We start from the raw sequence: 20,705 nt of genomic DNA on the forward strand, positions 1-20,705 counted from the left end.
GCGCCGAAAAGTTCCTCGTCAAGCCTCGATTGTTGCTGCTGGTCCAGTAGTTTGGCGCAGAATTAGCTCCCACGAGGTCCCAGTCGTTGCTCATCGCAACATCCCCATCGTGTTCAACTACTCTCCTAATGCTGAGCGGAATCGTGAGCTGAATCCGGTCCGTAAACAGCAAAGGTATAACAAGCTACATTCCCTCTCCCCGTCGCTGTTTTGTATAGACAAACGAACGTTGATGGAACATGTCCATGTTTTAACAAAAAACGAGCCTCTATTCCTTGAAAAAGGTTTAATATAAAACCAAAACCGTCGGATGTAAAGGCAAACTCGGTTCTGCTGCTTTTATCGACTGCCAATGCTGAAAGAAATTCCTAAAGTGAATTTAGTAAGTGAACAACCAATAGCAGGATATTTGAATTTTCATAAATTGCCATGCCACTTTGAAAATTAAAGTATTCCTCTATTTTGTAGGTACTTAATGAATTAATATTATTAAATCATTTACCTAGACGGTATAAAATCAAAAAGCTGATTTTTTTACCGAAAGTGTAAGACAAACTGGAACCCAAGATTGTAGAGTCCAATGTAGCGTATCTTCCGTGCTATGTAAGGTGATGGTAACAAATGGGGCTCAGATGAAGTAGTACAAAATACATAACAAATTATTTAATTCGAAACGGCAGTGAGTTCTACAGGAAGATAATTAAGTTTATATTAAAGATACTCATACTGCCAATTATAAACACAAATCATAAACAGTAGTCACGGCCATCAATGGAGTTAATGATAATCAATTCTAACTCCTAAGTTGAGCAATGGCGTAACAAAACCTTGCAATCAACCGTAAAAATCAAAGTTTGTTAATTAAACCGAAGGTAAAAGAGAAAAGCTCTACGAAGCATAATTTCTGGGTTAATAATTACCTCATACCGGCACGGAACGGTCCCGACCAGAGAAGATCTCATTGTCATTCATGTATGCGAAGGGAGCAGCACTCATCAGCATGGTATGGCGGAACAGAATTCCATCATTGCCAGCTCGTTTCTCGCCCGTTTTAATTTCTCCTGATTAAACTATTCACCAGAATGATTTGAACTCGGGATGCAAGTGGAATATCAATGGGATGTCCTGCCAACAAAACGAAGGTGTATCCAACTGTTTTTCGAATTTACAATAAAAACACGTCACGCCTTCCGCTTCCACCCACCGACTGGCTTCGTTGTGTAAACCCAGTTTGCGGTACCGCTGCACGTAGCGGAAACGGGATCCAGCCAGACCATCAGCGCTTAATCAACGATAACATTCGAGAGGCAATTAAAGTCTCGCTCATTTGGGTTTATCTTCGATCAGGGCCAGATAATAAACACCTCGCTCAGATAGATTGGCCACGAGATGGAACAACATTTAGAGGAACAATAAAATTACATTATTGGTTTATAATCTAGCAAATCTGCTATACGATAATTTACCACTATTCCATTTATTTCTATCAATTTGTATTTTTACAAATGCAGATTTGGCCTCAACAATAAGGTTCTCATATTCATATCTAGTATCCCATACTTGACTCGACTTAGTCTCTTCTGGTTGTCAGTGAATTAAAAAAACAGGCCTTGAAACGTGCGTTACTTTCACTTGAAGCGATATAAAATGTAATATTTAACTATGTATAGAACTACACCGGCTCAGACTTCACTGGAACTAGAATGCTTCTATTATTAACATCGGCCTCTCAAGTTATGTGTTAAATTGTTGCATTAGTATTCTTTTATATATATCTTGTTGCACAGTTTATCAAAATTTGGCTAATAATAATCTAATAATCTTATAATCGAAACAAAACAACTACTTTATTGCTTAACATTTTAAAGCAGCTTTTGAAACTTTATCAATGGACTGAAAAATTTGTAAATTAGTTTTTATTATTTGCCTGGTTTTTTTTTCGAATCGTTGCATCGCAACCAAAATTAAATTTCATCGTTTACAACAAATTCAATAAAGTTCAACGGTTTGTTGACCTATATTCGAGGTTTTCAGTCCTGATATCCATTCGTTGAATTCTGCATCTGCGATGAAGAGAGAAACGATAATCAATTTGGCAAAATAGAATTCGATATTGAAACAGGTTCATCCTTCGCCGGAGTAAAAGTATCTACGCCACGTTTCAGTAGGAGAAGTTTTGATGAATTTCCATCATTTTCTGACGACGGATAATGTGTGATAAAACTGAAACCCACTTGAACACGCCTGACCAGCACCACATGGAGTGGTTTTGTGCTTTAACCGAAGCCGAACAAAATTTGTGTCAGCTGGTGAAACTTTCTCATGGTCGACAATTTATTTAATTGAAATTATTAAACATTATGCTGATATGAGTATGGCTGGACATTATACATCTTTTTGAGTCAACCAAGGCAGAATTATTCGTATGGTGGAGACATTTTCCAGTGTCCACCTGTAGCAAACACAGTACGGCAATGTTACCACTCACCTTCTTGAAATGTAATTTATTTTCACAACTCTGGAAGACGAGCTCATTTTCATTTCAAGTCCAGTATGCTAGACATGATCTCATCGGCGAAAATATATCAGTCAAATAATATCTTCCATTGTTATTCCACCACAACATTAATTTCCAAAAGAAACTGTGTACCTTGAACACGTCTATCTTACAGAGTTTTATTTTAATTATAATTGCTTATATAGCTTGAGTGATGAAGATGCATTAGCACTGTTTTTGAATCTACGTGTAGTAAGATTAAATGATACCGAAAACAAAACGTCTACTACAGCAAATCCGCGTTAATTCGGTGAATTGTAGCTAGAAAGCAATATTTCCATCAGATGATTTTTGTTGATGTTTAGTGTTGCAGAGTTTTGAATGATTTGGATACTGTTTTTGTTCAATAATTTGATTTTATTATATGCAATCTGAAACGGCATATGTAATAAAGAATAAAATGTAACGTCATCTGCATTCAGGAATTCGCTATCAAAAATGCATTCACAAGCTTTTTGTGTAAAAGTTTCAATATCTCATAAAATATTTTATATGTCATTTGTTTGAAGATTTCTTCACTTAGAAGAGTTCTCCCAAATAACCGTTTCATATAGAACGGTTATAAATATGCACACCCGCATTTAAGAGTTTCTTCTTTTTCGTTTGTGAGACGCCCGCAAAAATAATGATAATATTGCGGTTTGGAAGAATCACCATTCTGCATGGTGGGAATGATGTTACTGGTGGATAGATCACAATACTGCGTGGAGGGACGCTCGCATTCAAGAGTTTTATTCACTACGTTGGTGGGACGCTCGCAAGAAGAAGGATGTTATTGTAGATGGGAAGGATCACAACAACCGCATTCAAGAGTTTCTTCCTGTGAATTAGTGGGAGCGGGCAAGAAGAATGATATAATTGTAAATCGGATGGATCACAATTCTTCGTAGTGGGACGCTTGTAAGAAGAATGATGTTATTGTGGATGGGATGGATCACGATACTGTGAGAGGTGAGACGCTTTCAAGAAGAATGATGTTATTGTGGAATGGATGGATCACTATTATGCATGGTGGGATGCTCGTTATTGTGGAACAAATGGATCATAATTCTGCGTGGAGGGACACCCGCATTCATAGATAGAAGAAAGATATAACTGTAAATCGGATGGATCACAATTCTTCGTAGAGGATACGCGCATTCAAGTATTCTATTCTCTGAATTTGTGGGACGCCCGAAAGAAGAATGATTTAATTGTGGATCTAAAGGATCCCGATTCTGCGTGGTGCGGCGCTCTTTATTGTGGATCAGATGGATCACAATTTTGCGTGGAGCGACGCCCGCGCTCAATAGTTTCTTTCTCTGCGTTTGTGGGACGCCCGTAAGAAGAATGGTGTTGCTGTGGATTGGATGTATGACAATTCTGCGTGGTGGGACGCCCGCATTTAAGAGTTTCTTCCTTTGAAATGGTGAGACATCCGCAAGAAGAATAATGTTATTGAGAATCGGATGGATTGCGATTCTGCGTGGTGGTACGCTCGTTAATATGGATCATATGGATCACAATATTTCGTGGTGGGACACCCTTATTCAAGAGTTTCGTCCTCTGCGTAGGTGGGACGCTCGCAAGAAGAATAATGTTATTTTGGATTGGATGGATCACTATTCTACATGGTGAGATGCTCGTTATTGTGGATCAAATGGATCATAACTCAGCGTGGAGGGACACCCGCATTCAAGAGTTTCTTCTGTAGCCTCACGGCTGCTCCGACGGGAAATAATCTTGGGGTAAGGATTAAGCTGAGCACGGGGTCGTTTAACGGAAATAACTGTTTCGCTCCCATTAGAACACCCTAGTCCACTTACCTTTCAACGGGAACTTAATTCCACTGTCGTTCCTACTTTGAAAGCAAAATATGCCAAACGATTTTCCGCCGTTAATTTGACCAAAGTGGAAATCCAACTACAAAGTGGACCACAAACAAAATAATAGGTATGAGAACACCCCTTTTTGGGTACGGAATCACCGCTCACTCTTGAAGCACACTTTCATTTTTACTTCGATTCATACTTTCATTTTTACACTCGATTCACAGAGGTTGGCATCTCTTCCTGTCAATGACAAGCTGGCTCAAACCGCTGTAAATAAGCGACAGGTGTGAGTGCTCGCGATTCTCACTACTTCGTCATTAACGATAGGCTCTGCACTTTTTCAATGAGAGCTAATGATTCCTCCACCAGTGAGGCTGTCCGTCATTTATCATAGAGGTGCGGAGTTTGGATTTAGGTTCTCACTGGTGTGGGTGATATTTTTGGCTGAAACTTGTGGGGAAGCCAATAAGGCACTAAACTGGAACTTGCGGTTACACTTCCTTTGAATTTGTGAGATACCGGATAGAAGAAAGATGTAATTGTAAATTGACGCCCCCACGAATGGTGTTACTGTAGATTGAATATATCACAATGCTGTGTGGTGGGACGCCCGCATTTAGGAGTTTCTTCCTTTGAAATGGTGAGACGCCCGCAAGAGGAATGATGTCATTGAGAATTGGATGGATCACGATTCTGCGTGGTAGGACGCTTGCAAGAAGAAGTGGATCGGATGGATCACAATTCTACGTGGTGAGACGTCCGCATTCAAGAGTTTCTTCCTTTGAATTGGTGAGACGCCTGCAAGATGAATAATGTTATTGTGAATCCGATGGATCACGATTCTGCGTGGTGAGACGCTCACAAGAATGATGTTATTGTGAATCGGACGAATCAAGATTCTGAGTGGACACCCGCATTCAAGGTTTTTTTTTTTATTTTTTTATTTGACGCCGACCAGAAGTATGTTATAATTGTGATTCGGAAGGGCCACAATTCCAAGCAGCACAATCGAAGCGAAATTGGTTGCTGCAACTTGAGTGTGACTGAATCTAGTCATATATAAGTTGCAGCCATCTATTTGAAACATGTGTGCTATCCGGATTCTGTTTGATGTGACAACCTCATTCAAGAGTTTTTCCTTTGAATTGATGGGACTTCCGCAAAAATAATGATGTTATTGTGGATCGCATGAATTACAAATCTGCGTTGTGGGACACCCGCTTTCAAAAGTTTCTTCTTTTCAATTGCCAAAAGAGTTATGTAATTGTGAATCGGATGGATCACAATGTGTGGGAAGGCGCCCACATTCAAGAGTTTCTTCCTTTGGATTTGTGAGACGCTCGCAAGAAGAATAATGTTATTGTGGATCGGATGGATCACAATTCTGCCTGGTGATACGCTCATAAGAACATTGATGTCACTGTGGATCGGATAAATTACGATTTTGCGTGGTGGGGTGCCCGCGTTCAAGAATTTCTTCCATTGAATTAGTGGACACCAGCAAAAATAATGATGTTATTGTGGATCTGATAGATCACAATTCTGTGCGGAAGGACGCCCGCATTCAACGTCGATGGTGTGCAGCATGCTCGCCTTGTGCAATGACCCAGAGAGAAAATCATTATTTAATGAAAAGGTAAAGCTTCGTCATATGTTCGTAGTTCGAGTTTCATGAACGCTGTCGAGTCCATCTGAAACGCGTAGAGCGTTAAGGCAAGATGGGGGTATTTTGTGCCTAGTGCTTAATATCGCTTCGGCAGGGCCATCCATATGCCAATTACATATTTTCGTTTTTATTTCATGAAGCTAACGCTTTTAGCTTGACACCGACTCTAGTCTCACATTTTTCATAATTTTAATTATTATGTGTTTTTTTCCAACAAATTATCCGAACAATTCCGGACAATTTAACCAATACGTTACATTGTTAAAAAATTAGACGTCCATTGGACGTAAAGTTGAAAAAAAAACTTTCCACCCATACGCTAGCGACGATGCAAACTAGTCGGAATCACCGTCTGTTGCACAATTTTAATTGTTCACAGTTTGAGATTTTGTGTGGTTTTCTACCCGCCAGATTTTTTTTTCGCATTTTAAGTTCAATGCCACAGCACGGCAGCATAGTTCGCCGAGTTAACAGTCACTCTCTGTGGGTTCGTTCGACTGTCTGCAGAATAATTGCATGCACTTTATGCTTGGAAACGTTCTACTGTGCAGGATTGCAGATACGCCGCCGGTTTATTTGATACTTTAAAATGTTTCTCCGCTGCATAGACACAGACCGTCAACCCGTGTGCTCCAGTTTGTGTTGGGGTTCTTTTGCGGTTTGGCTATTGGAGATGTGTTTCCTCGAGTGCAAAACTGCGACCGAGCCACCCAATGAGTAAACAAAACGCAACCACAGGAGCCACTACTGGAGCTGGGAAATGGCGGGTAATCATGATTCTCACTCCCGTTGTGGCGTTACAAGGAGGCAAACCCATAGTCAAAGAGATAGCGTATTTCCGTTTCCCAGCCCGGTTTTGGCAACCAGCAGAGCTCAAGTGAAAACGATTCAGAAGTTTTGTTTCGGCAAGATGGCTTTTACTTGGTACAAGCGTATCGTGCTGCCACGCCATATTGCTGGTATATTTACTTGCAAATTGAACGAGAAAAGTCCAAAAAGTTCACCGATTCAAACTTAAAATAGATTTGGGAATTGGTATTTATCTACGAGCAATTTCTAATTACAGAAGAACCGTTTCGGTAACTGGCTAATGCTTTTCGCCAAAAACCTCATATTGTTTAAATCGTACAATTATTTGAAAAAAAAAACATCTTCATGGGGAATAAAAGCTTAGGTAAATTATAATGAACGGCAAATGATGAAATATTTATTTATGGCGTACACATTTGATTGAACTTGACTTTAACAGATGTAAACCGAGGAATGTAGGTAGCCTAATAACTGCAAACTATGATATCAATGACATTTTAAAACATAGATTAATTTTACGATAAAAGCTTATTGAGGCCCAAATAATGTACCAATTTTTTGCTATTTGGAAACTTCTTCAGATTTGCTTTTGAAGCATATTTCAAATGTACATTTATGTATTGACTATTCTGGTCAATATTTCTATTCAGGTTTATTGTCCTCTGATTTATTTAAACTGCCAAATACAATATCATGCAATGCATACGTAGTAAATAAGCATGCGTATGGTCTTCCGTACAACTCATATCATATGGATTCAGGAAGGAGGAATGTTGTTTCATCTGTTACGCATTAATATTGTTACAATGGAGACTGACTCGAATCGTTTATCCGGCTATGCGAATGGTTGGAGGCTAATCAACAGAAAGGCATTCTAAAATTATCCCATCGTATTGTGGCGTGCGTAGAGTTCAGAGGCAGTGATTCGTAAAAAAATACGTTAATTATTTTGGCGTAGGATTAAGCTCTTCGGTAAGTTAGGCGGGTCATTCTGTAATTTCAAATTGAGACTGACACTATTTTTTTCCGAAAAAGTATCGGCTAGAGAAGTACCTCTAGGCTGAATACCGCCAGAAGCACGACGAACGGATAAGCGCAATCAACATGAACGACAACATCAACTATCTATGGGAGTCCATCCACTGTTCGGTGAGAACAATAGCATGAGAAGTGATAGGCACTGCGCGGTTGGTTCTAATGTGCAGTGTCAGAGTTTGACAGATGAGAAGAATGTTGGATGTTGGCAAGGAGCTAGACCACGGGGATGACAAGCTACGCCATCTTTGTCACATCTTTTCTGAGTCACCAATACGAGTGCACTGCGAATGCAACATAAACAATTCCGAGGGTAAAAATGATATAAAACGAACAAAGGCACAGACAGTACATTGTGCAAGTAGTATTCTAAAGAATTGAGCAAATAAGTTGAACATTCTTATGTTTAAAGCATGGAATTGAGTGTAAAATAGTTTTAATTTATAGTTCGGTTTTTCTTTTCTTTATTTTCTCATGATTGTATCAAGTTGGATTATTGAGTGGTATGGGCGTTTTGCATCATATTCTCCTGTAAAAACATAAACATTCAAAATTCGCGCACATACTAATGCAAAATAAATAAGTATTGGGGTAATTTGACACTGGGGGATAAATTTATCCCCCAAAAAAGAACGAACAGGCAAACCTGTCAAAATCCATAGTAAAAAAATTGGATGACGGTCCTCTGAGCTAGACCAAAGGTGACGCAGTTGCAATCGATAGTGTGCGTGATTTTTGTGTAAGATACACAAATGTCAAAACAGTAAAACTGTCAGCCATGTTGCCTACGTCACTATTTGTGTTTACTTTCAATCGATAGTGAAAAAGTGTCGGAAAGTTAACTTTTTATCAAGTTTTATTTCATTTCGTGCGGGGTTTTATTCGTTTTGACTTCAGTTCTCGATCGGTATTTTAGTCATGCCGCGGTGTGCAGTGAATGTGTGCCAAATAACCTCCGGAGAGGCAAAAAAAAGTGAAAATTTAATCAGCTTCCACTCGTTTCCAAAAGAGCCCACGGAGCGGGCTAAATGGCTCAAGTTTTGTGGAATCATGAAAGATCCTGGTACAGTATTGTACGTTTGCTCCCATCACTTCAACCCGGATGCATTCGCGACAAATGCCACCATTAAACGCGATCTAATCAGCTGTGGCCGGAACATTTTGGTTAAAGATGGTAAGATTGAATATTCAATTTCTTCATTCAGTTCATTAATGGGTTGTTTGTTCTGATTTTAGCTATTCCTTCAATTCGTACCGTGGAAGTGGGAAGTTCTACAAACGTTATCGCCGCAAAGAACAAAAAGCATTAGTTGCACAGTTACTGCAAGAATACGACGAGTCGACAGTGGGTCGCGATGATAATATTGCCGGTGCCGAAAATGCATCCGTAGACTGTGCACTCGAAGATCCTTCAGATACGGTTCGTGGTTATTCAAACATGGATGTACTGCTTGAAGCAATTGAATTAGCTGTGCCAATACCACTTGATCGAATTTCAACAAACCAGCTGGCGTGCAGTGAGTTTGAGGATATCAGAATTGGCGATACCTTGGAAGACTCTGGATGCCAAGATGTTCTCAACTCAACTCAACTCGAAGACGTTGAGACAGTTCCAAGCAACCAATCGGAGAAAATAACCACGAAACGTAGTAAGAAGTTGGACTACCTGGAGGGATTGGCTCGAAGAAGAAAAGCTAAAATAAAATTGCTCCAGAATCAGGTAATAAAACAGGGTATTTGTTCTACTTCTAATAACATGTTTATATATTAATAACATTCGAAAAAATGCATTTTGGATTGAATTGCGTCGTTTTGCCTTTCTCGTTCACGTAGAGTATTACGAAAACACTCAATCACAGATAACAGATATTACACATTGATCATTTAGCGATAAAATTCATCATAGTGCAAATATTTATCGACTTGGCAAACTGCGTGTGTATGTATGTGTGCAAAAAAACTCACTCACTTTTGGGCACTTATCTTTAACTGATTTACTCTCAACAAGAGATCACTATGCGCTCAAAATGAATGATCAAAAAATACTAGTGCTTTATAATGCACAGAGGATATTATTACCGCTAGGTTAATTAATCGAGGTTTTTTACTGTTATCATACCTGATTTTTGTTGGAAAATTTATTGAATTAAATAAAACAATCTAAAATCAATTGTTTTCGATTGTTATGGATATGGATACATGTGATTAATTCATGTTGTAGTGACCCTATATCGTATTTTTCCTTGATGTTTTGGGCTGAATATGTACTAACAAACTTCGTTTATCAACAGCTGAAGGACAAAAATCATCGTATCGCGATTCTGACAAAAACTGTATCAAGACAAAAAGCTGAAATGAAGGAGAAGGATATTAATATTGAACGGCTTCGAAAAGCTTGCGAGGAATTCCAACATGTACCAGAACAAGTCACTGGAGAAAGAGTTAGGCAGGAATTAAGCAAGCTATTCACGGCTAATCAAATCGCGTTGATTTTGGGAGATCGAAAAAAAGTGACATGGACGGCGAAGGAAATAGCCAATGCGTTTTCATTGAGGTGAGTAGCAGAATCACGTACACTTATTACGTAAGCATTTTTTCTGGGGCTTTTGTACTCACACTCCCCCCATGTGAAATTTCTTTCATACAAATGATTTTTTATTTGTATGATACGTAAGAAAACGACCAACCCCCTCCTCCCTCTATAAGTGCTTACGTAATATGTGTACGATCCCAAAGCGCATATTTTCAAAATGTTGGAATTTCAATCAACCAGTTTCATTTTCACCGACACATTCTTTATCACCGATACACTAACCCTACAATCATGGATCACGAACTATTATGAGTCATTTACAATTGACCAATATACTATATATAATAGCCCTGTTTGTCTGTTCGGTGACTAGCCAACCAGACGCAGCACGCGAAGAAATTATCACAAAAAATAAAATATTTGACACTTCAATTCTTTTTTACTATCAGATGCAGAAAACAAAACCAGTGACAACCTTAGACAACCAGACACAGCATTTGATGAAATAAATCACAGACAACAGACGTTGAAAATTTTGATTTTTTTAATGCATGAATTAATGAACCGTTTATATTGAACAAAAAAAAAACACTTGCCACGGGCGCTACTGCGTCCACCAATAAACTAGTTCAATATAATATATATGTGGGCCATTGTGGGGTCAGTGTACATCTTCTTCTTCTTCTTATTGGCATTACATCCCTACACTGGGACAGAGCCGCCTCGCAGCTTAGTGTTCATTAAGCACTTCCACAGTTATTAACTGCGAGGTTTCTAAGCCAAGTTACCATTTTTGCATTCGTATATCATGAGGCTAACACGATGATACTTTTATGCCCAGGGAAGTCGAGACAATTTCCAATCCGAAAATTGCCTAGACCGGCACCGGGAATCGAACCCAGCCACCCTCAGCATGGTCTTGCTTTGTAGCCGCGCGTCTTACCGCGGGGTCAGTGTACATACGAAATAAATTTGCTCTGACTGTATTTTTTGCACATCTTATAGGTACCACAGCAAACCTGCCTATGAGTTACTTCGGAAGGAATTCCATTATCCATTGCCGTGTGTTCGCAGTTTGCAAGAATGGGCGTCATGTATCCAAATGAGGAAAGGTGTGTTGGAAGACGTACTGACTCTTTTGAAAATCGCCGGAAGTCGTTTCACTGATCGAGAAAGAGTTACAGTTCTCGTTTATGATGAGATGTCTGTGGAAAGCACGGTTGAACTAGACAAACGGAACGATGACGTGATTGGACCTCATTCAGAAATGCAGCTCGTGATGGCGAGAGGATTGTTCGCTCAGTGGAAGCAACCCATTTTCGTAGATTTCGACAGAAAAATGACCAAATCTCTACTCGATGACCTTGTTTCTCGTTTGAGCGATATAGGATTCACTGTAGTCGCAATTGTGCACGACTGTGGTGGCGGAAATTTGGGTGTTTGGAAGGAAGCTAGTGTGAATCACGAAACAGGTCAGACATCAATGAAGCACCCAGTTTCTGGCGAGGATATCTTCTTTTTCCCAGATGCACCGCATTTATTGAAACTACTGAGAAATTGGCTGCTAGACCACGGATTTATGTACAAAGGTAACTCACACATTCCGTTCATTTTCTTCAAGACTGTGTAACTGAGTTGCGCAAGTTATGCCACTGAGCTATTTAATTAGACAGCTTATAATCCTTTCTAATATTCGAAATACTCAACCCTCATTTCACGTCACTTATAGGGAGGACAGAAAAATAATTTTTGTTTAATTTATTAGTATTTCTATAATTGATCTTTGGACACTTCAACATAATACAGAGTCACAAAAATCCAAAAACCCAAATTGGATATGTTAGGTCTTTATTGGTACCTGTGGTAAAAGGCAACCACTCACTCATCATGCATGTATCCTGAGCACCCTAGGGTACATAGGGCCAACGTATAAATTGGTATAAATTAGTCAATGTCAATAATGCTTAAGATTGTCCTACGTCACCTACCGTAAAAAGGTACAATGGAATGACTATAAAGAAGTGCTGTAAAAAGAGGGTTGAGTGTACTTGAACATGCGTACTAAATATACCGTTATATTAATTACAGGAACCTTGGTTACGAAAAATTTCTGGAGCTGCTTGTAGAGAAGGGTTCCACGCTAAAACGACCACTGGCGGACACGAACAGTAGTTTCAAACAAATGGAGTTGAACTCGCTTTTAAACTCACCTTGAAACATGTAACGGTACAAGGGTCCGAACGCCAAAACGTGAGAATGGCTGCACAGTTACTCAGTCACACTACAGCAGTGAACCTAAGACGTCACTATGGTGAATATCATGAAGCATCGTTACTAGCGGAAATAATAGAAACCACCAACGCATGGTTCGATGTGATGAATTCGTACAACTTGAACGAAACGATTCCTTCGAAAAAGTGCTATGGGATGCACCTCGATTTGCAAAACAAAATTCTCAATTCCATGGAAGCAATGGTCAAGGAACTACGAGTTTTGAGCAAGCAATGTCTGCCAGCAGCTACCGGATTAAAGGTAATACAATGTCCTCTAATGCTTCTGTGTTTTTTTTTTCTTTATGATCAGAGATTATAAAATTATTCTATTAACTCCGCTTTATTTATTGTATCGACAGTGTATTTTGCTTCGTACTTGTAAACTTCTCCAGTGTTTTGCGTGTTTTGTTATCGACAAGTAGGAAATCTATATAGTTTTCTACAGCGAAAGTGAATAGAATATTTTTTTAATTTTGTAAATTTTCCGCTAATAACCTATTCAGATTACAAGCGTTATAATGTGGAGAAATAAAATTGAATGTCTGTTCATTTAGTAACAAGTTACTCTTCATCATATAATAAATGGCGTAATCTGAACAGGCTATAAGGCGCTCAAAATAATTAATCATATGTTGTGTTTCAGCTGTTCCAAAAAGCTATCCTGATCTCAATAACATCTATAAGAAAATTGCTCAGCGTAGTAACAGCAAATCCGAAATACGGTGTGTCGTTCATCATGACCTATAAAGTAGATCAAGATTGCATCGAGAATGAACTCGCATTGGTTCGACTGAATGGTGGCACCCACGACCATCCTAGTCCACTTCAAGCTCTTGATCGACTTAGATTGATCACGTTGGGAAAAGGTTTATCGCATCAATTAAAGAAGCATCAAAATGCACAGCAAGTTTTAATTGAAGAGGATTATTTGATAACCAAGGTATTTCGCAAAGCAAAAGTGGTTCCAAGCGCGGACAAGGGTGAAGAAATTGTTATTCCACCGAACAACAGTGACGATGAAGACGACGAACCATGGACCTACCAAAAAAAGGACAAAGAGTTAGAAGAAGCTGATGGCTTTGAATATGTTATGGGATATATGGCTAGACCTCATCTCAATGAAGGCCTCGACTTGGGTTGCTATACCTATCACTTGGAAGATACACAAGATGCAGATATGAACAAAGAAAACTATGTCCAGGATCTTTCCTATGGGGGTTTAGTTCAACCTTCTGAAGAATGGCTTGACATAGGTGATCAATTAGATTCCTGTTTTAATTGGATGCACAATACTGGTGAAGAATCGAAGGATATTGGCTTTCGAAACAAATGTAATGTATTCAGCAGAACTATGAGAAAGCTTAAACAAAAATTTACCCGAACATGTGATCAAAAGTTACACTCGAAAACGAATTGCTATCAGGATCCGACATTTGCAGAAACAAGTCAGAGAGAAAAAAATCCAGAAGTTCAAAAATGCAAAAAAGAATAAGGTCAAGAAAACCACATTGAATGAAAGTAAAAGTGCTGTAACGAGAAAGAATGAGAGGAAATTGAAGCATTTTAGAAATTAATGTTTGTATAAGTATATTGCTGTGTGTGTATGCGTGTGCGTGCGTGTGTGAGTGTGTATTTGTGTAATAACGAGAGAAAAAATACATACATTTGAGTTCGTTGCAAGTTGCCACCGTGTCAACATCGTTTGCAATCGTATCCTACTTAAAGTTATTAAATCAAAGTCAATTCAACCGAAACTGGGTAAATTACCGCACGAGCGCCCTGACTCTTCCCATAAGGATGCGACGGGTTCGAGTGGTCCCACAAAAATAGTAATTCGCAAGAATTACGACAAAGCTAAAAAATTGAATCCAAAATCTGCCGTGCATCTGAACTCGATGATCGAGAACAATGGAATAGCTTCACCTCTACAAAGCGTACAATACAATGTCTCGCCTGCAGTGCATGTGGGGGAAACAACATCGACGATTGCAGGTATTTCTACCCATAATGAGTTTCAAATGCTGGCGGATAATGGCAGTCAGCATATGGAAGTAACTGGAGCGCACCACCAATCTCCTCCAACCGGTAAAAAAGTACGCTGTCCGCCCATCTACGTACATGACATAAGTGTGACCGAAATCAACGCCATTGCTATGTCGCTATCCATCAGCAAAAATGAGTACCTGCAACGTGTAGGCCGTGAAGGGATACAACTCACAGTGAATACCGAAAACATTTTCGACTCGTTCATCTCACACTTCAAGGAAAAAGACGTGCGCTTCTACACACACAGGCTTCCGAGTGAAAATCCTATCAGATTCGTCTTATCTGGTCTGCCTGCTATCGTCAGCGCCGAAGAGGTGACAACAGAGTTGAAATCCCTCAACATTGCCCCAGAGAGTATCAAATTGCTACATGCGTCAACATCTGGCAATAATACCTTGTACGTTGTTTCATTCAAACGTGGAACATACAAGCTTCAGGACCTACGAAAAGTTCGTTCGCTATCCAACGTTATCGTCAACTGGCGGCCGTATTCGAAGAAGGTTACTGACGTCGCCCAATGCTTCCGATGCCAGCAGTTTAGTCATGGAATGAGCCACTGCAATCTCCAACCAAAGTGTGTGAAATGTGGGGAACTGCATCTCACGAAGAACTGTACAATCCCGAAGAAAGTGAAAGAACAATGTGCTCCATCGGATCAAGGAAACGGTGACCGTAATTTGATCAAATGCGCGAATTGTAGCCGAAACCACACGGCCAGCTTCAGAGGATGTCCAGTAAGACTGTCCTACATTAAACAGCTCGAGGAAAAGAAACAACAAGCACGCGCTCGCCAAACTGCTTCGTCAGTTTCCGTTTAACGAGGGCGCCCTTCGCCAGCTACGGTCCAGCCGGGTGTTTATTTTTCGCAAGTGGTAGCAGGTGAAGCCAAAGGTCAAAACTCGGATCTATTTACCTTGTCCGAATTTCTAAGCCTAGCCCGTGAGCTCTACTCTAGGCTTTCAGTATGTAGCAGCAAAGCTATGCAATTTCTCGCTCTTTCGGAGCTGATGGCAAAATATGTGTGCGATGGATAATCTGTCTACACTCAATGTTTTGAACTGGAATGGGAGGTCCCTGCGAAACAAAGCTCCCGAATTGTTCGACTTCATGATTTCACATCAAATAGACCTGGCAATAATAACGGAAACTTGGTTGCAGCCCTGTCGTCGTAAAATATGAGCTACTTAGTCGCCTATTTTTAAAAGGGGCGCTGGTACAACAAGGTGGTTATGAGGGCGCATATTTAAAAACTACGAATTTCAGTGAAACTTGGAACTGAAAGTTCGGTTCGTTGAATTACAAATCAAGTAAAACCGTTCACGTAAGGGCCTCGTGCCACAGCCCGATATGTGTAAAAACATGAACGTGAACCTTCTTACGAACGAGCGTGAGGTGATCCAAAGGTGGTGGCAGCACTACGAAGAGCACCTGAATGGCGATCAGGCAACGGCGGCGGTATGGTAATGAACCTGGGCACGCGCGCAGGACATACGACTTTCGGCTCCAAATCTTCAGGAAATCCAGGAGGAGATCGGCCGGCTGAAAAACAACAAAGTCCCTGTAGTTGACCAACTACCAGGAGCTGCTTAAACACGGTGGTGAGGCACTGACTACAGCGCTGCAGTGGGAGTTTGGGAGGATGAGGCTCTGCCGCAGGAGTGGATGGAAGGTGTCGTGTCTCCCATCTACAAAAGGGCGATAAGCTGGATTTAGCAACTACCGCGCAATCACATTGCTGAACGCCTCCTACAAGGTACTCTCCCAAATTTTATGCCGCCGACTAACACCAATTGCAAGAGAGTTCGTGGGGCAGTACCAGGCGGGATTTATGGGTGAACGCTCTACCACAGATCAGGTATTCGCCGTACGTCAAGTCTTGCAGAAATGCCAAGAATACAACCTGCCCACTAGATCTGTTCAAATTTCAAAAAGTTTCCTAAAATCGACCGGTCTACTGGTATTCACAACTCTTATGCTAAGATAGACTTCTGGTGAAAATTTCAGTTCAATTGGTTGAAATTTAGCTGCGCTTCAAATCGATTTAGTGTTTTTGGGATAATTTTTCTCCTAAAAAAATTATAACTCTAAATGCAAGAGTGAACCCAAAATTTTTGGCTGGGCGGCTGAACAAAATCATAAAGCTATTTTCAATTCATTATGTTATACACATTTTTCTGTTAACGCTTACTAAATAATATAATTGTCTATATAATGTCGACATTCAGCAGGTTTTGTTTTGTCAGGGAGGTTTTTTATGACTGATTATGCTCAAATTTGGCTTAAACATTCTTTGCATATCAAAAAATAATGTGGCCAGTTTTTTCCCCTACGACTTCAGTGGCTTGTTAGAAATATCTAACAGAAAACAAAAAGTATCTTTAACTATTCTGTCCTATTTTTTTTACAAAAGTTATCCGACTCAATGTTTAAATAGAGTGTAAATGTAATCAGATATGTATCAGATCAGTATAACTTTGTCAAAAAGGCAAAACGTGGCGATTCGTAGGGCCCTTGTTAAGTCTTTTTTGAACGTCTTTTGTCCCTTCGAAACGCGCAGAGGGTTACGGCAAGGTGATGGTCTTTCGTGTCTGCTATTCAACATCGCTTTGGAGGGAGTAATACGAATGGCAGGGATTGACACGAGTGGTACGATTTTCACGAAGTTCGTCCAGTTATTTGGTTTCGCCGACGACATTGATATCATGGCACGTAACTCTGAGAGGATGGAGGAAGCCTACATCAGACTGAAAAGCGAAGCTAAACGAATTGGACTAGTCATCAACACGTCGAAGACGAAGTACGTGATAGGAAGAGGCTCCAGAGAGGTCAATGTAAACCACCCATCACGAGTTTCTATCGGTCTCTCGGTGATGAAATCGAGGTAGTTGAAGATTTCGTGTACTTGGGCTCACTAGTGACCCCCGATAACGATACCAGAGATGAATTCGGAGACGTATCATGGCAGGAAATCGTACGTACTTTGGACTCCGCAAAACGCTAAGATCGAATAGAGTTCGCCGCCGTACCAAACTGACTATCTACAAAACGTTAATTAGACCGGTAGTTCTCTACGAACACAAGACCTGGACAATGCTCGAAGAGGAGCAACGCGCACTGAAAGTTTTCGAAAGGAAAGATCTGCGTACCATCTATGGCGGGGTTCAGCGGACGGTACGTGGAGGAGGCGAATGAACCACGACAACAGTAAAACCCTACCCCGATATGTGCGTCATCTGGATTTGGTTCTAAATGTAAACAACAGTGTTAATTAACTACTACCAAAAGATATTTTAGTTACACGATAAAGATTGTCGCTTCGGTGCCATTTGTTCTGCTGTCCCAAACATGTGTGGTACCAATCTGTCAAATCGTATGTATTTTTCCTTCATTGACGTTTAGCACCCTTTCTTCGCCAGCAAAAGATGTTCCGAACAGCGACGACAGCGACAATCTTTATCTTGTAACTAAAATATCTTTTCTACCACATTTTTAAAGCATACATTTTTTTCGATATTTTATCAAAACCAAACACTCAATCATGCAATATAGTTGTGGTATGCTTGAGATACCAGCTTGATTATAGCGACTAGGAAAAGAATTTATTTTCAGTATATTCATTTATTTAGTCTACATCTAAACAAATAATACTGTATCAACAATTTGACGCCACAATACACGGTTCGAGGCCGCAACTCTCCATCCACGAATACGCCCCACGCTCGCCAAGTCGTTTTGCACCTGGTCTGCCCATCTCGTTCGCTGCGCTCCACGCCGTCTCGTACATGCCGGATCGGAGGCGAACACCATCTTTGCAGGGTTGCTGTCCGGCATTCTTGCAACGTGTCCTGCCCATCGTACCCTTCCAGCTTTAGCTACCTTCTGAATACTGGGTTCGCCGTAGAGCTGGGCGAGCTCGTGATTCATTCTTCGCCGCCACACACCGTCTTCTTGCACACCGTCAAAGATGGTCCTAAGCACCCGTCTCTCGAATACTCCGAGTGCTTGCAAGTCCTCCTCGAGCATTGTCCATGTTTTATGTCCGTAGAGGACAACAGGTCTTATTAACGTCTTGTACATGACACATTTGGTGCGGTGGCGAATCTTTTATCGCAGTTTCTTCTGAACCCCGCAGTAGGAACCCGGCTCTCCGCATGACACCTTCTAGTGCAATGTTGAACGACAGGCACGAAAGTCCATCACCTTGTCTTAGTCCCCGGCGCGATTCGAACGAACTGGAGTGTTCGCCCGAAATCTTCACACAGTTTTGCACACCATCCACCGTTGCTTTGATCAGTCTGGTAAGCTGTTCCCAGTCCCAGGGAAGCTGTTCTCGTCCATAATTTTCCATAGCTTTACGCGGTCTATACTGTCGTATGCCGCCTTTAAATCAACAAACAGATGGTGCGTTGGGACCTGGTATTCACGGCATTTTTATAGGATTTGCCGTACAGTAAGTCCGTTGTCGAGCAGCCGTCAACGAAGCCGGCTTGACTACTTCCCACGAACTCATTCACTAATGGTGACAGACGACGGAAGATGATCTGGGATATCACTTTGTAGGCGGCATTAAGGATGGTGATCGCTCGAAAGTTCTCATACTCCAGCTTGCCGCCTTTCTTGTAGATGGGGCATATAACCCCTTCCTTCCACTCCTCCGGTAGCTGTTCAGTTTCCCAGATTCTGACTATCAATTTGTGCAGGCAAGTGGCTAGCTTTTCCGGGCCCATCTTGATGAGCTCAGCTCCGATACCATCCTTACAAGCTGCTTTATTGGTCTTTAGCTGTTGGATGGCATCCTTAACTTTCCTGAAGGGTGGCTGGTTGGCTTCCATAGCCCGCTGAACTGACGTAGTCATCTCCTCCGCTGCCTTGACTTTCACTTTCACTTCATTCAAATGTTTCTCGTAGTGCTGCTTCCACCTTTCGATCACCACACGTTCGTCCGTCAAGATGCTCCCATCCTTATCCCTGCACATTTCGGCTCGCGGCACGAAGCCTTTGCGGGATGCGTTGAGCTTCTGATAGAACTTGCGTGTTTCTTGAGAACAGCACAGCTGTTCCATCTCCTCGCACTCCGCCTCTTCCAGGCGGCGTTTCTTCTTCTGAAAAAGACGGGTCTGCTGTCTCAGCTTCCGTCTATAACGTTCCACGTTCTGCCGGGTACCTTGCTGCAGCGCAACTAGCTAAATCCTAGTTGTTCTATAAATAAATAAATAAATAAATAAATAAATAAATAAATAATAAACAAGCCGTTCCCATTACCCACTTTACCCCACCTGGTCGCTTTACCATCGTTACCCCTTCTCTCTGTGCAATATGTACAATGCTGCAGGAAATCAAGAAAAAAAATTCAAAACGACTTATCTGCTTTTGTAAACAAAGATTCAAACGACGATTTGACGAATCTGATGGCTCTCCCACGCAAACTAACACCATCAACAGGTAGCGGAAACCTTCACCTACCTATTGGTGGTGTTGGTTTGCGTGAGAGCTATCAGATTCGTCAAATCGTCGTTTGAATCTTTGTTTAAAAAAGCAGATAAGTCGTTTTGAAAATTTTGTCTTGAAGTTTTTAATGCTACCCAATGCTATTTTAATTTCAACAGCACTTCTCAGAGCTGTTTGTACCTATTATTGATCCCGTTACATGTGCCTCCGTTTTACGTTGGACCCATTTGCAAAAGTAAAATTCCGCCAAGCAGTGGTGATCCTGCAAGCAGAGTGGGCCGCATTTGACAGGTCTCCTTCTCGTTTGGAACACATTTTCATATGGGAATGACAGATGAATTTTGTTCCAATTCTGACAGTATCGCCGCCACTCTTACCCTCTCAACGTCGCCCTCGATTGATCGAGCTCGGGCGAAATTAATCTTCTTCTTTTTCATAGAAAATGAAGTCGTCATGTTTTGACGTTTATTTTATGCATTGCGGAGTGAAAGGGACAAAGCGACATATTTAGAAATTTTCAAATTCG

General features: G+C 40.8%; 1 protein-coding gene across 1 annotated transcript in view; it reads right to left on the reverse strand.

Moving 5' to 3' along the window:
* Nucleotides 1–20,705, reverse strand: part of LOC134220133 (MOXD1 homolog 1) — a 217,699-nt gene that overhangs the window by 77,889 nt on the left and 119,105 nt on the right. The window lies entirely within an intron of this gene.

The sequence above is a fragment of the Armigeres subalbatus genome, chromosome 3 (assembly GCF_024139115.2).
Source record: "Armigeres subalbatus isolate Guangzhou_Male chromosome 3, GZ_Asu_2, whole genome shotgun sequence".
Lineage (NCBI taxonomy): Eukaryota > Metazoa > Arthropoda > Insecta > Diptera > Culicidae > Armigeres > Armigeres subalbatus.